This window comes from Suncus etruscus, chromosome 19 (genome assembly GCF_024139225.1).
Source record: "Suncus etruscus isolate mSunEtr1 chromosome 19, mSunEtr1.pri.cur, whole genome shotgun sequence".
NCBI lineage: Eukaryota > Metazoa > Chordata > Mammalia > Eulipotyphla > Soricidae > Suncus > Suncus etruscus.
This window is the reverse complement of record NC_064866.1, coordinates 43871527-43888666: the sequence shown is the minus strand read 5'-3', so window position 1 is coordinate 43888666 and position 17140 is coordinate 43871527. Positions and strand designations below refer to the sequence as shown.

The 17140-nt window shown below is 45.9% G+C and overlaps 1 non-coding gene across 1 annotated transcript; it reads left to right on the top strand.

Moving 5' to 3' along the window:
• Positions 1–3383: 3383 nt before the first annotated feature.
• Positions 3384–3487, top strand: LOC125997725 (U6 spliceosomal RNA). The gene has a single exon (XR_007491755.1). It is a non-coding gene; the product is annotated as a U6 spliceosomal RNA (small nuclear RNA).
• The last annotated feature ends 13653 nt before the right edge of the window (positions 3488–17140 follow it).

Below are 17140 nucleotides of genomic sequence, written 5' to 3'. Positions count from 1 at the left end.
TTCCTTTGGTTTTCCTGTTAAGAAGATATTTTCTCATTGCCTCCTCATTTGGCTTTTTCCCCTCCCCTTGGGCGTGGGATTTGTTTTTCCAACCAACGCTGCTTTGGAGACCTGGAGGAGGAGCTGCCATCTAGGTTCGTGTTTCCACGGTGGTGGAGAGACTGGCTTGTGGGCCATCAGCTTGCGGTGTGAGTTTCTGACTTGCTCTTCCTTCCCAACTGTGTGTGGATTGTTTTCTGCTGTGTTGAGTTGCTGCCAGACCTGCGTCTCTTGTCCTACCTGGACAGGGGCAGGGGGAATCCCTTTCCCTCTCTGTGAATTGTGGAATGCACAACCCACCATTCAACAGGGGCTAACTGTCTGTATATGTCTAAAACCCTAGATTCAATGAGAGAGAGAGAGAGAGAGAGAGAGAGAGAGAGAGAGAGAGAGAGAGAGAGAGAGAGAGATGGTGTTGTCCCTCCCTAATAACAGTCCTTCAAGAGGACAAAGTACCTAAGAATAGGCCTCCAAAGTACACAAAACAACACCCAGCCAGATCCGCATATTTGAGGGCCTCTTTGAAGACACACTGGCCACCCATCAACATGGGCATATCTAGGAAATGCTCTAAATATCTGAAAATAAAGAAGTTTCCACATCATTCTAGGATCAAATAAATCAAGATGGAAGCACATGTTTGAAACAATAAAAATGCTTTTCTGCATATGTCATTTAAGTCTATAATTAAGTGTAACATTTATGTATTTTTGTACACGTGGTTTTGGAGTCACACCTAATAGTGCTCAGGACTGACTCCTGGTTCTGTGCTCAGGAGTGACCACTGGCAGTGCTCAGGGGACTGTGTGGTGCTGGGGATTAGTCAGGCACCTCACCTCCTTACCACCTCTCAGATATAAATAGTTTAATGGGGGAAGGTGTTTGTTTTGTTTTGGGCCATTCCTGGCAGTGCCAAGGTTAACTCCTGGATCTGATCTCAAGAACTACTCTTACATTTTCTCAGGGGGCCATACTGGATTGCCAGGATCTAGCCCGGGTTAGCTGCATGCAAGGCAAACAACTTCCCTGCTTATTTTTGATCCGGTACTCTATAAACATCTTAAGCTCAATGCATCACAGCTTGAGGAATGGCAGCTAAAGGGGTACTGAGGGAGTGAAATTTCTACAAAAGAGATGAGGAAGCCAAACCCAATGTCAGTAGATGAAAACTAAAGAACAAATCAGGGTTGATGACAGAACTGTAGGGAATAAAGGAAAATCAATAAAACTGAAAACTGGAGATAATTCACAGAACAAACTAGTCACTAGGAAATAATACAGAGTAAAAAAAGGGGGGGCAGAGCGATAGTTCAGCTGTAGGGCGTTTGTCTTGCACACGGATGACTCAGGACAGACCTGGGTTCGATCCCCGGTGTTCCATATGGTCCCCAATCCAGGAACGATTTCTGAGTGCATAGCCAGGAGTAACCCCTGAGCATCACTGGGTGTGGCCCCAAACAAAACAAATAAAACAAAAACCAAAAAAAAAACACACACAAAAAGTAGGAAGAAGATAAAAATTTATTAACATCGGGCCCGGAGAGATAGCACAGCGGCGTTTGCCTTGCAAACAGCCAATCCAGGACCAAAGGTGGTTGGTTCAAATCCCGGTGTCCCATAGGGTCCCCCCCGTGCCTGCCAGGAGCTATTTCTGAGCAGACAGCCAGGAGTAACCCCTGAGCACTGCCGGGTATGACCCAAAAACCAAAAAAAAAAAAAATTATTAACATCAAGTGTCAGGTTAACTGGACTTCACCCTGAGCTAAGATGGCTTTCTCTTTTACAAGTCAAAGATCCACTTAAGTCCTTTGCTTCTCTCCCCCTTCCCCAACCCATGGGGGTGGTCTTAATTTCCCAATAAATACTGTGGTCTCGGCTGGCCTCTTGCTCTTGCTCCATTAGGTGGAAAGGTCCCCAGATACGTTTCACCCTCACCAGCCTGGTTTAAATGGTTTAAATGCGGTGGTTCCTGCTCTAAACCGTCTCCCCTGGAGTGGAATTTTACAATCAAGAATGAGGGGCCAAACTGATAGCACAGTGGTAGGGCATTTGCCTTGCATGTGGCCAACCAGAGATAGACCTGAGTTCAATCTCTGGCACCCCACATGGTCCCCCGAACCTGCCAGGAGCGATTCCTGTGCACAAAGCCAGAAGTAAACCCTGAGCACCACTGGGTGTGACCCCAAAACAAAAAAAAACAGATGAACAGGTCTTGTTTTGGGGCTGGAGTAATAGCACAACGGTAGGGCATTTGCTTTGCACGCAGAAGACGGGGGCCGGAGAGATAGCATGGAGGTAAGGCGTTTGCCTTGCATACAGAAGGTTGGTGGTTCGAATCCTGGCATCCCATATGGTCCCCCGAGCCTGCCAGAAGCAATTTCTGAGTGTAGAGCCAGGAGTAACCCCTGAGCACTGGTAGGTGTGACCCAGAAAAAATAAATAAATAAAGACCTGGGATGGACCTGGGTTATATTCCTGACATCCCATATGGTCACCTGAGCCTGCCAGGAGCAATTTCTGAGCACAGAGCCAGGAGTAACTCCTGAACCACGCAGGTATGGCCCCCAAACAAACAAACAAACAAAAAAAAGACATCATCACAGTGGAGAAGGCCTTTGCCTTGCATGTAGTGACATTTGCTTGATAGCCCACATCCCATATGGTCCCTGAACTCACCAGGAGTGATCCCTGAGTGCAGATTCAGGAGTAAACCCTGACCTGAGTGTTTCTAGGTGTGGCTCAAAAACAAAAAAGGAACTGAGAAAGGGATGTAAATGTTTTGCTGTGTAAAAGCATTCACACATGAGGCTATAATGCAAAAATGAGGGGCAAAGGCCAGAGCCATACATAGTATAGTGGGTGAAGTACTTACCTTGAAGGCTGCCTGCCAATCGGGGTTTCATTAATAAAATTCCATATGGTACCCCATGCCCCACCAGGAGTGACCCCTGAGCACCACCAGGTGTGACCCAAATCCCCTACACCCAAAAATAAAGAAAAAAGAAATCGGGAACAAAAAGTTACGTGGCATTTAAAATAGACCACAAAACAGTAATCCCTCCAATCAGTAATTCCTTTACAATACAAATAAATTATTTAGCAGGACAAAAATTAGAAGAAAATTTTTTTTCATGATACAGCTATATCCTGTGTACAGTATAGAATCTTGGGCTCAGATCCAAAGATTCAAGCAGAATGAAAGTGAAAAGATGAAGAAAAACCCCCCAAAATTAAAAAAAACCTAAACAACAAGACCAACAAACCAATCATAAGCAAAGAAGCAAAGCAGAGATGGCTGTCTCAATAACAAGCAGAATGGGCTTTAAATTGAAAAAGACCATGGAATGCTCGCTTCAGTAGTACATATACTAAAATTGGGATGATACAGAAATTAGTATGGTCCCTGCACAAGGATGACACACAAATTTGTGAAGCATTCCATATTTTTTAAAATAAAAAAAAAATAAAAAGGCCACAGGAGGGACCTGAGAGATAGTACAGCAGTAGGGCATTTGCCTTGCACACAGACGGCCCAGGAGGGTTCAAATCCCAGCATCCCATATGGTCCTCCGTGCCTGCCAGGAGCGATTTCTTAGCACAGAGCCAGGAGTAACCCCTGAGTGCCACCAGGTATGACCCAAGAACAAACCAACAAACAAACAAAAAGAACATTCCACAGCTGCAGATGTTTCACTCCAGGGAGACAATAAATCATTTGCAAGCATTCATACCTAATGACAGACCACCAGGGCATATAAATTAAAAAGGCAGTAAGTATCAGAATAACACTAGCAGTATGTGTTTTGTTAGGGTCTGGAGTCAAGGGAGGAGAGCACACAATTGAAACAAAGCAAAGCAAAACTTTATTCCATCTATCAACATGCTACAAATGATCTATTAAGGCTTTCTCCTGGAGAAGGCAACCACGGTTATATAGGGTTAGAAGCAGAAACTTTAAATTGATTGGCTGCTGTCGAGGGTGTTTCTAGGGAGTTTCATCATGTCCTTTTATAACTAGATATCTAGGGTGTATCGTGTGGTTTGTGGGGTCTTGGGTCTGCGTCATTATTATTGGGATAGAAACTTAGCCCTTACATGGAACCCATCCTTGTTAGCCTTAAATGGAACTTTACATTAGGTTGACAAAATGGCGTCTCTTCTGCTCCAGGCTTCACCGTTTCAGCAAGGTTGGTACGGTGAGGGTGGGATACAACTGCATTAGTCCGAGGGTGGTATACTACAGCATTCCCAGTACAACAAGAAGGGTACCAGCCTTGCACGTGACCAACCCAGGTTCAGTTCCTGGCATCTCTTATGATCCTGGGTGCCGCCCGATTCCTAAGTGCTGAGCCAGTCGGGTGTGGCTCTAAACCTAAAGACAGACAGATAAACAAACAAACAAACAAACAAACAAACAAACAGACTGGTTGATGTACAAGATCCTGGATTCCCTAAACTTCCCTCCCCTCGACTGACTGTCTCAGGCTTTAGCTGTGATGAGTCAGACGATCTTCCAACAGGGCCAGACCTGGCCAGGTGCCCTTTCTGCAGAGCTCCGAGTCCCTTCTCAGACTGACCTCGGCAGCCCTGATGGGCACTTCCTTCCAAACTCACCTGCGAGCCCCACATGCCTCCCCAGGACCAGGGAAGACTCTTCTGCTGTGACTGTTCATGGGTAAAAAAAAAACAACTTCGCTTTTCTCTCCCTGTACCCTTCAAATCACAAACTGCCTTATCCTGATGCTTTCTAGTGGTGGAAAAGCTGGGAGACAGGGAACCAGGGAGGCAGCCAGAGGCAGGAAGCAGGCAGAAGTAAAGGCTATGAATTATAACTATGATTCAGAGCAGAGCAGAAAGACCCACACCTACCTGTTACCTTCAGGGCCACCGGAACCATCGTGAATGAAAAAATGTCTTGTCGGGACCCAATGTGGCCTTCACAGAGGTTCCCAGCGACAAGTCTCCCCATTCCCACCAAGTCCTGACTGTGCTCCTCCAGCCTCTGGACTCCAACTCACCTTGGAGGCACTCACAAGAGTGCCAGCAGGTGGCATCCCAGGATTAGCCTGAGGCCCTGGGTCCCTTGTGCTGCATAGCAGAGGGGAGCAACAGGGACCACTTGATGGTCATCTCGAGGAGGGCTGAGAAACACTGGGCAGCCCGGGAAGGATGGAGCACAAGTCTCCCCGACACAGATGCGGACAGATGCAGCTGCTATCTGGAAGGCTCAGACTGTGACTGTTTCCAAGGGGGGAACTACTGTAAAATCTGGACATGGATCAAGTCCATGAAAAATGTGCACCGCAGCTCCTGGACACCAATGTGCATCGACTGTGAGGCCGCATGAGGCTATGGCCTTGCCCTCTCCGGAGCATTCAAAGACCCAGCTCAGCAGTTCAGAGCAAGAGGGAATCTTCAGGGTGATGCCAAGCTGTAGCTTCCCTGGCACAGGAGGGTGGCTAGGGCTGGCAGGAGCGTGTGTGCGGCCTCATTCCCCAAGACCTCGCCATGGGAGAACACCATCAGCCTCTAGGCCTGAGAGGTGGGAACAATCTCAACAGCACTAAGCACTGCAGTAGCAAGCCACTCTTCAGACAACTTAGCAGGAGCACGGCCACACCCGCTTTGGCCTGCAGTGATGTGGCCAGCATGCGGCCCTTCTTCTTACCAAAGAACAAAGGACTTACTGGTGTCTCAGTTTCCTGGGTGCTACACGCCACCCACCCCCCCCCCCCCACCATGGAACCATTCTCCCTCCCAGGTGATTCTCTGTAGCCCAGAACTGTGGCCTTCCCTCAGGCACCAGGCAGAATACACAATCCCCAGTCCAGCAGCTGCAGCAGCACATCTGCCTGGGCTTGTAGAATCTGATTCTAAAACAGCCCAATTTTAGGCTTTAAACGTGAAATTTTCAGGGGCTGGCTGCAGGCTTGCCTGGTGGTATCCCTAGCATTGCAGGGTCTTCAGAGCCACAGGAAGTGCTAGACCTTTTATTTGGACCAGGGCTGGTCCAAATAGTTTTCAATAAAAAGTTAAACACTTGGAGCTGGAGCAGTAACACAATGGATAGGACATTTGCCTTGCATGTGACTGGCTGACCCTGGTTCAATCTCCAACACTGCATATGGTCCCCCCATGCACTGCCAGAAGTAATTCTTGAGTGTGATGTCAGAAGTAGCCCTTGAGCATTGCCAGGCGTGGCCAGAAAACAACAACAATAAAAAGTTACAAGACGTATAAGGAAACCACTCAGAATCCTCACAGGAGAAAAAGAATCTAAATAAAGCTCTAAGGAAGATCATACCCTCAACCTACCAGACTTCTCTTAAGTAACGATTCAAGATGTCAAATTAAACATGGCATATCTAAAGAGAAGATTCCTTACCAATATCAATGAGAATATCAATGAAGAAAATGAAATTTACAAAAGGAAAATCAGAAACAAGCCAAGAATTCATCAACATATAACTAATCAAATCTTCTGGCTAATTTTTTTTTATCCTGGTTCATTAATTTCTGCTTTAAGTTTTATTATTTCCTTTCTCCTGTCTTCTGTGTTTCCTTTTGTTGGTCATTTTCCGGTTTATTGTGTTGTTCGGTCAAGAAATGCGCCAGAGATAGCACAGCGGTAAGGCGTTTGCCTTGCAAGAAGGATGGTGGTTCGAATCTGGCATCCCATATGGTCCCCGGAGCCTGGGGGGGGGTGATTTCTGAGCGTGGTGCTAGGAGTAACCCCTGAGTACTGCCGGGTGTGACCACCCCCCCCCCCAAAAAAAAACACAAAAAAATAAAACCAAAAAAAAAAAAAAGAAAGAAAGAAGTAACTCAGGGCCGGAGAGATAGCATGGAGGTAAGGCGTTTGCCTTTCATGCAGAAGGTCATTGGTTCAAATTCCGGCATCCCATATGGTCCCCCGTGCCTGCCAGGGGCTATTTCTGAGCAGATAGCCAGGAGTAACCCCCGAGCTCCTCCCGTGTGGCCAAAAAAAAAACAAACAAAAAAAAATGTGCCACATGGGGCTGGAGAGACAGCATGGAGGTAAGGCCTTTGCCTTTCATGCAGAAGGTCATTGGTTCAAATCCCTGCATCCCATATGGTCCCCTGTGCCTGCCAAGGACTATTGCTGAGCAGATAGCCAGGAGTAACCCCCGAGCACCGGTGGCCCAAAAAAAACAAGCAAAAAAAATGTGCCATATGGGGCCAGAGAGACAGCATGGAAGTAAGGCCTTTGCCTTTCATGCATAAGGACGGTGGTTCGAATCCCCACATCCCATATAGTCCCCTGTGCCTGCGAGGGGCGATTTCTGAGCATAGAGCCAGGAGTAACCCCTGAGCGCTGATGAATGCTTGCATAACTATGAACTTCCCTCTTACACAGCTTCTGCTGTGTCCCATAGGTTCTAGTAACTTGTATTGTCTCGCTCATGTTTCCAGGAATATTTTTATTTTCTCTCAATAAATACCTTTTAGTTCCAGGTGTTTTGAGTTGCTTCTGTTTGTGATTAACATTTATTTTTAGTGCATCATGGTCTGAGAAGAAATTGATATGATTTCTACCTCTTGACTTTGTGGAAGTATGTTTTGTGTCCTAGCATGTAGTCTATTCTGGAGAATATTTCATGTTCATTAGAGAAAATGTGTATTTAGTTTTGGGGGATGAATAGCCCTATTTGTATCTACTAAGTGGTTGAAGTCTCTATTATTGTATTGCTATTTTTTTATTGATTTTTATTGTGACCAAAAGTGGACTACACAAAGTGAATTATATTTCACAGTAATATTTTAGGTACATAGTGGCATTGAACCCAGGGCATTCCCACCACCAGTATTGTCCTCCCTCCACCCCTGTTCCCAGCTTGCATCCCATATCCCCCTCCTTTGCCCCCTGGGCTGCTAGTATAAGTGGACCCCTCTGTGTCTAGCTTGTTGTAGAATGGGTATTGATTCTGTTGTTGTTGACTTTGGATTTGATGTTTAAGATTGATCATTTTTTAAATTTCTACTCAATGTTCATACAACTGTTTGGTCTTGGTACCGTCCGTTTTCCCCCTCAAGTTATGAGGTTTGGAATAAAGAATATAAGGTGTTGCCTGGGGTAAATGGAGGGCAGAAAAGATGCAAGGAAGCATGGAGACCAGCTGAAAGGGAGACCCAGGCAGAGAGCCAGAGAAGGAGCAGAGAAGTGGCTGCTTGGAAAAGGCTTAGCATAGAAGCCACGCGAGGAAATACACATGGCGGTTAGGGCTGTGAAATAAAGCTGGCTAACTCCTATGAAACTTTAACTGACTGCCAGTAAAATTATTTCTACTCTACTACCCTTCTCTAGACCCACTGGCAGAAAGGGTAAAGGCACTGTGCCCAGAAAGGCCTCACCCCAAGACTAGGACTTTATATTTTGTATTAAAACAACAGATTTCCTTTGGCAAATAAAGGTAATTTTTGTTTTTGGTTTTTGGGTGGGTCACACCTGGCAGCGCTCAGGGGTTACTCCTGGCTCTATGCTCAGAAATTGCTCCTGACAGGCTCAAGGGACCATATGGGATGCCAGGATTTGAACCATTGTCCTTCTGCATGCAAGGCAAGCGCCCTCCCTCCATGCTATCTCTCCAGCCCAAATTAAGGTGCTCTTTTGTATGTAATTTTTTATCTTGCTACTTTAATATTGTAATAGTAAGTAAATGATTTATTTGTTATATACAATATCATTTATTTATTAACTTTTTTGATCGTGCTGCTTTCATTATTTGATATCTTTTGATGGTTGTCATCATTCTGATTAGTATGTACCTCGGATATTTTTATCTGGGTCTCTTTTAGCTGGTACCCTTCAGGCCTCCAACATGCTTTCTTCAGCTCTGTACCTTACTAGATGCCAGGGATTGAATCCTGGTTGGCTACATACAAGGCAACTATACTTCATTTGCTGTATAATAGCAATAATGCTAAGAACCCACTGATTTTTATGTTATTTCACTTTAATTCATCCTAAAGTTCTCTTGTCGTCTGTTCACTTGTTTGTAGGCTTTTCTTCATCTGTTATCTGAATGTTTCTGCACTTCATTTTTTTGTTTTGTTTTGTTTTTTGGGGGTCACACACGGGGGCGCTCAGGAGTTACTCCTGGCTCTGTGCTCAGAAGTCGGTCCTGGCAGGCTTGGGGGACCATATGGGATACTGGGATTTGAATTGGGGTCTGTCCTGTGTTGGTCGCGTGCAAGGCAAAATGCCTTACCGCAGTCTGCACTTCATTTTTGAACTATTTCTGTCCTCAGCAAATGCTGTTGAGGTCTCCCAGTGAATTTATAGTCAGGAAGTCACCTCCAATCTGTGTGAGTCTTTTTGTTCAGCCAAATGGGGTCCATCCCTGCCTGATGCTGGGGAAGCCCTTTCTCCAAACTTGTTTATTTGTCTTTTGGCCCCAACTCAGGACTCAGGGCTTACTCCTGGCTCTTCACTCAGGAATCACTCCTGGCAGAGATGACAATGTGGAGTGCCAGGAAAATGTTCTATACACTGTATTGTCTCTTCAAAACATCCCCCCATAATATGTTTTTAAGACTTAATAAAACTCCTGAAGGCCAAGAACCAAGGTTCTTTTATTTATTTAAAGAAAATGCATCACATAGTTGGCATAATTGATCATAATACATTTGTTTCAAGGTAGGGGAAAGCAAAGTTATTGAGAAAAATAGAAAGAAAATAGAAAGAGGGGCCAGAGCAGTGGCTCAGTGGTAAGGCATTTGCCTTACCTAAAGGATGAACTGAACTAGGATGGACCGCAGTTCAATCCCCTGGCATTCTATATGATCCCCCAAGCCAGGAGCGATTTCTGAGTGCATAGCTAGGAATAACCCCTGAGCATCACTGGATGTGGCCCCAAAACAAAACAAAACAAAAAAAAAGAAAAGAAAATAGAAAAAAGAAAAAGAAAAAGAAAATGGAAGAAAGAAAGAAAGAAAGGAAGAAAGAAAGAAAGAAAGAAAGAAAGAAAGAAAGAAAGAAAGAAAGAAAGAAAGAAAGAAAGAAAGAAAGAAAGAAAGAAAGAAAGAAAGAAAGAAAGAAAGAAGAGAAAGTTCAGTAGCAAGTATATTTGTGGAAATCATTGTATCTCCAATAAAGTCTTTAATACACTAGCAGGTTTAGTAAGCTCTCTCTCTTTTTAAAGATAAGAGATAATGAGCAAGAGCATGGCACAGCAGTAGGGCATTCACCTTGCACACGGCTGACACAGGATGAACTGTGGTTCCCCCAATGTCCCATATGGCCCCCCAATCCAGGAGCGATTTCTGAGCACATAGCCAAGAGTAACTCCTGAGCACCACTGGTGTGGCCCAAAAACCAAAAAAAAAAAAAAAAAAGATAAGAAATTAAAAAATACAATTAAAAAGTGTGTGTATGGTTGTTGTTTGCATAGGCAGAGCTAAATTTGGGGAAAATAGAAAGGAAAAACCTTGGGCCTAAAAATAGGGAGATCGTACCCATGAAGTATCCTGGCATAAGACTAACTACAGACTCCAGACATGCTAAGTTTTCTACTCCCAAAATCTTTCTCTATGGTTCCAGTAAAAACTCTTTACAATCCTGATGGTTGCAATCAGGTTTCTGTAGTTAGAGATCCTGGTTTCTTTACAGATCCTATGTCAGGGAATTTGTAGAGACTCTTCTGTTTTTATCTTACCAGCAATGCAGAGAACCCTGCCTTAAAGCAAGTTGTTGCTGTCACCAAGTCGCCAGGGTGTCATATGAACTTAATCTGGAGTAAGTTGATGCCAGGGCAGCAATAGGATCTTCCCTGATAGAAGTTCGATTCCTGGTGCTGGTATAGAAAACTGTGCTGTTTTCAAAGATGGGGTCCAAGGTTCAGGGGTGAATGGTCAATGTCCAATCTTCTGAAGCCTAAGCCAAGTCACTATGACAAGTAGAATCAAGGTTCTTAAAACAGCAGGAGACACAGGACTGGAGAGATATTGCAACAAATTTATTTGGGTTTGACTCCTGGTACCCCGTATGGCTCCCCAAGAGTGATCCCTGAGCACAAAGAGAGGAGTAAACTCTGATCACAGCTAGGTATGGCCCAAAAACAGAAACAAAAAAAATAAATAAAATAAAATAAGCAGGAGAGGAGCAGCTGGTGACAATTGAGGACTCTCAGAAGCAATTACAAGCTCTTCTCAGGGTGGCACTAAGATGACACTCTCAAAGTGCTAAAAGAAAAAAATCATCATCCATGGAGTCCATGTCTAGAAAATAATCCTTCCAAGATGAGGGAAAGTGTTAAGATAGTCTTAACTAGAAACATAAAAATGGACTGAGTTTTTATGGCTATGAAGATCAGTAATGAACCACAGAAGGTTAGCTGGGGAAAAAAGACTCGAAGGACTCACGGAGCTGACCAGAACTGACAATGGAGCATTGTATTCAGCCATCAAAGAATCCACAATCATTTCAGAAATCGATGGAACATTCTTGGGGGGTGGGGACATAGCTCGGCAAACAAGAACTTGCCTTGTATAGTGATGCCCTGGGTTTGCTCCCAGCAAAACTCAAGCACACATGGTTTTTTTTTTTTAATTCTCTAGGATAGGTCATGTATTAGGCCCTAACTACATTTCAACAAAGTTGAACAGCTAGAAGAATGACATCACAAATTTGCAGAAAGAAGGAAAATAAAAGTACTCTCAAATTTATGGACATGTCTAATGAGAATATGTCTAATTAGGGCCAGAGCCAGAATACAATGATTGGATATTTGCCTTGCATTTGGCACCCCAAATGGTCCCCTGTGCACTGTCAGCAGAGCCAGGAATAAGCCCTGGACACAACTTTGTAAAAAGAAATAATAAAAGAATCTCTCCGTGGGGCCGGAGAGATAGCATGGAGGTAGGGCATTTGCCTTGCACACAGCCAATGCAGGACGGATGGAGTTCAAATCCTGGCATCCCATATGGTCCCCCATGCCTGCCAGGAGCAATATCTGAGTGCACAGCCAGGAGTAACCCCTGAGTGCTGCCGAGGGTGACCCACAAACCAAAATAAATAAAGAATATATTAAATTAAATATGTCTAGTCAACACACGCTTGTCATAGGTCAAGAGGATATTACAAGGAAAGTTAAAAAGCAGTTTGAAATGGATTAGAAGCCAACCAGAACATACTTCCAACAAGAAAACACACCCTGTGTGCTGGTTCCTTTTCCGAGTCTGGCCAGTCCCATCATCTCCCCAGCTCATGGTGACAATGCATTCTTTGTGCTACCTCTCGCCCCTGCAGAGCAGGACCTAAAGCCGCGCCTTTGTTTCTGGCAGTTGTTCTTTGATCACCCGCTCGACTCTCTGGTGTTTGATCAAGGTGGAACACTCTTCCTACACTGCGCAGCTGGGGCGGCTTCCACCTGCTGGGCATATGCCCTCCTGTCCTAGCTCTGCTCGTGACAGGGCTTGGGCCTTCCTGCCAAGAGATCTGGACACAAAGTCCATTTGTCAGAGCTGCCTGACTGTGATCACTCTGGTCCAGCAGGCACCAGCCTCCCTGCTCTGGGCTAGCAAAGAGTGAGAACAGCGACTGGTCCCCTGGGGAAAAATTTTTTCCTACACAAAATCTGTAATAAAATGTTAAATGGGCCCAAAGCTATAGTACAGTGGGTAGGACCTTTGCTTTACACGTGGCAGACCGGGGTTGGATTTTCTGCACCCCACAAGTAATCATGAGTTTCTGTAGTGTAGTGGTTATCATATCCCCCTCACCATATGGTCCCCCAAAGCCTGAAAGGAATGATCCATGAGCACAGAGCCTGGAGTAAACTCTGAGCATGATCAAGTGTGGTTCAAAAACCAATACATAAAATATTTTAAATCAGCCCCTGATTTTGTTGTTTGTCATGACTGGAGAGTCAGGTCCCTTGTGCATTTTTTGCAAGAGGCTGTTGTAATTGCTAGATGATGTGGTCTTTGAGGGGCTGGCAGTTAGTCCCCAGGCGCCTTCCAAGCTTGCTCACAGATGACCCCACATTCAGGCTGCTCTCATTTCCTCTGAGAGCATTGAGAATTTTGGGTCAAAACCTGCACTTCTTTGGTGAAGTGCCTCCCCAAGAATCAAGACCTCGCATTTAGTGTGACTGCTTGCGGATCTGTATCTGGGTTGTGTGCTTACTGTGTACCATGCAGGTATGAAGCCAGATACTTTGTGTGTCTAGAACTTTTGAAGCTGTGTGTCTAGAACTTTTGAAGCCAGACACTCTGATATCTTGCCCTTTCCTACAAGAAAGGAGTGCATAGGCTGCCGCCCGAGTGTGCTCTTCTGACTCAGCAGTTGGATCTTCTGCCAGAAGTGACTGCAGTCATTAACACATTGCCTGCTAGAAGGGATGAGAACTACTGCCCAGGTTTCCCCCCTGGCACCAAGGGGAGGTATGGGCAGAAGGCTGAGACATTTCCTTCTCTTGGTTGTGTTTGTTGAGTGTTTCTGCATGAGTGACATTAGGTGTTGTCCAGTTTTGATACATCTATTAAAGATCATCCTATTAATCTCCTTCCCATTTTTAAATTGGTCTTTAGGTCATACTATGTGGTGCTCAGGGGCTATTCCTGATTGTGGTAGGATTGTGCTTGGTGAAACTAAGGGATTGAAATGAGTTAATGAGTTGAACCTGGGTTGACCATAAGAAGTCAAATAAATATCTTATTTCCAGCTCTCTCCTTTCTCTTCAACCCTCCTTTCCTTCCTTCTTCCTTTTTTTATTTTTATTTTTTTGTTTTTGGGCCACACCTGGTGTTGCTCAGGGGTTAATCAGGCCGTCTGCTCAGAAATAGCTCCTGGCAGGCATGGGGGACCATATGAGACACTGGGATTCGAACCAACCACCTTTGGTCCTGGATCGGCTGCTTACAAGGCAAACACTGCTGTGCTATCTCTCCGGGTTCCTTCTTCCTTTCTTTTTCTTCCTTTTCCTTTTCCTTTCCTTCCTTTCCTCCCCTCCCTCCCCTCCCTCTCCTCCCTCCCCTCTCTCCCCTCCCTCCCCTCCCTCCCCTCCCTCTCCTCCCTCCCCTACCTCTCCTTCCTCCCCTCCCCTCCCCTCCCCTCCCTCCCTCCCTCCCTCCCTTCCTTCCTTCCTTCCTTCCTTCCTTCCTTCCTTCCTTCCTTCCTTCCTTCCTTCCTTCCTTCCTTCCTTCCTTCCTTCCTTCCTTCTTCCTTCCTTCCTTCCCTCCCTCCCTCCCTCCATAAATAGGGAAAATTGATGACTTCATTTTCCAAACAGCTGTGTAGTATTTCATTCTGTATAAGTACCACAAATACACACATGACACCCCAGAACATATGAGATCTGATTGGCCACCACATTCATGCATTGACCTCATCTCTATTCATGATCTCACTGGATGACCTCACAGAGCAGAGATTTTAGTCTCTTGGGAGAAATCACTGCCCAGAATCAATTTCATTCTTTGGTCAAGAATGGATGCTTTGGTAGGAGTTGTGATATTGATGTTGGTGAGCTTGAAGGATGCAGAGCCTTTGCTTGTGAAGTACAGAGGTACCATTTGATCCCCAGTCAGTTCCCCAGAAGCAGAGCTGAGCACTAGGCCTTCTGTATCCTCCTGTCCATGTGCCTGGAGCAGAGTCCTAGGGAGGTTTTCACTGGACATCAGTGCCCAGCTCCGACCTTGGCTTGATATACCTGTGGGCAGAGCACTCCCCCGGGTCTTTCCTTCTCAGATAGTCCCACAGTCTCCCTCCCAGAGCACGGAGACCTCTCAGGGTCCCGTCTCTCTCCCTGGGATCTGACTGGGCTGGAAGCATTGGAGCTGGGAGAGGCCAGTGCAGTGAGAGAGGTCCATTGGGAGACTTTTGAGCTTTTCTTCCCCTCTAGGTCCAACTACTGACACAGTCCCTCCAAGAATCAGATAGAAATGCGTGGGAGATTGGGTAAGAGACTTACTTTACAGGGACTGGCCACAGGACAGCAAGTAGGGCACTTGTCTTGCACAGAGTAGGCCCAGGTTGCCTCCAGAGTCCCACCTGCAGTTTCACTGCCCAGAATGGCCAAGTGACCATTCAGAGGGAAATAGGAGGAACGAAGCAAGAGCTGGGATGACCACTAGTCTAACCAAAACCTGCCACTCTTCCCCATTCCCCATTGAGCAGCCAACCACCACCACTGGCAGCAGCAGCGGCATTTTCAAGCAGGGCAGCAGCAGGTTGGAAGAGGGCAACTTCGACGAGGAGGGTGGATTATGGAAGAAGCTGCTTCAAGTGTGGGAGGGGGTGGACACTGCCATGATGGCAATGGAAGTCATCAGGGGAGGAGCCACATTTGTGGCTCCTGCAGAGGTCGTGGCCCTGTCCAAAATGATGGACGCCTTGCAGGACAAACTGGGAATGGGTCCTCTGAAGGTGTTGGGCTTTTTGTCATGATAAAATGTTGTTGTTTTCTATTGCCTCCGTTGTCTGGCTTTTTCCTATCCTTGGGGGTGAGCTTGGTGTATGCCAACAAAGGCTCCTCAGGTGGCCTGGAGTTGGGGAAGCCATGTTGGCTCTTGGTTCCACATGGTGGAGCAACTGGCTTGTGGACGAAAACCTGGAGGGGTGAGTTTCTGGCCTGCAAGTCTTTCCCGTAGGTGTGTGGAGAGTTCCCTGCATCAGATACCAAGGAAGAGAATGGTCTACAAGTTCCGGAGACACAGCTTAGTGGGAGAGCAGATGCCTCCTAACTGGATATGCTGAGTCGGTCCCTGACACCCTCTGAACCAAAGGCCATTGTCACCGAGTCTCTTTGTTTGAATTTCAGTGTCCAGGAGTTTTGCTGTCAACCATCATCCTCTCTTCCAGGTGCTTTGAATGGATCTGGGCTTGGTATTTCTTTTCTGTTCTTTCCTTTTGTTCATGGTCTATTCGAGTCTCTTTTTCTGTATTGTTCGCATTTGTTTTTATGATCTTTGTTGGGTTTGACTTTCTTTGGACTTGAGGCCAAAGCTAGCAATATTCAGGGTTCCTGCTGACCATGCACTCAGGATGGACTCTTGGTGTGGCCCTAGGGACCAAACTTAGGTTAGTTGCTTGGAAGGAAGTGCCTTACCCCACTGTACTATCTCTTGGCCTCTGTTTTGCTTTTGGGAGCCATTTCTCATTTCATTGGCCTATGCTCCCTCCATAAGAATGACATAGGGTAAGCATTTATCGCATTGGTGAGTGTCTTTGCCTACACCATTTTTTTCGGTTTTTGGGTCACAACTGGCAGTGCTCAGGGGTTACTCCTGGCTCTACGCTCAGAAATCGCTACAGGCAGACTCGGGGGACCATATGGGATTCCACTGTCCTTTAGCATGCAAGGCAAACTAAACTCCCAACCTCCATGCTATCTCTCCGGCCGTTTGCTTAAATTTTCAGCACAGAGACATCTCTTGAATGTCCATGCTGACATCTGTAGGGGCATCATGTCTGCTCTATGTCTGTACTGTATATTATATATATTAGTGCATGTAAGTATTACATGATACAGATACAGTTTACATTTCGCTAGTCCTTTACTAAATCTCTTATTAGGAAAATGTGAAGTCAGTTGTTTGCAGTAAGCAGAAATCCTCATAGGAAATACTCAGAGTTTTTTTTTTTTTTTTTTGGTTTTTGGGTCACATCCGGCATTGCTCAGGGGTTACTCCTGGCTATCTGCTCAGAAATAGCTCCTGGCAGGCACGGGGGACCATATGGGACACCGGGACTCGAACAACCACCTTTGGTCCTGGATCTGCTGCTTGCAAGGCAAACACCGCTGTGCTATCTCTCCGGGCCCTTTTTTTTTTTTTTTGTGGTTTTTGGGTCACACCCGGCAGTGCTCAGGGGTTACTCCTGGCTCCATGCTCAGAAATTGCTCCTGGCAGGCACGGGGGACCATATGGGACGCCGGGATTCAAACTGATGACCTTCTGCATGAAAGGCAAACGCCTTACCTCCATGCTATCTCTCCGGCCCCCTTTTTTTTTTTGGTTTTTGGGCCACACCCGGTGACGCTCAGGGGTTACTCCTGGCTATGTGCTCAGAAGTTGCTCCTGGCTTGGGGGACCATATGGGACGCCGGGGGATCGAACCGCGGTTCGTCCTAGGCTAGCG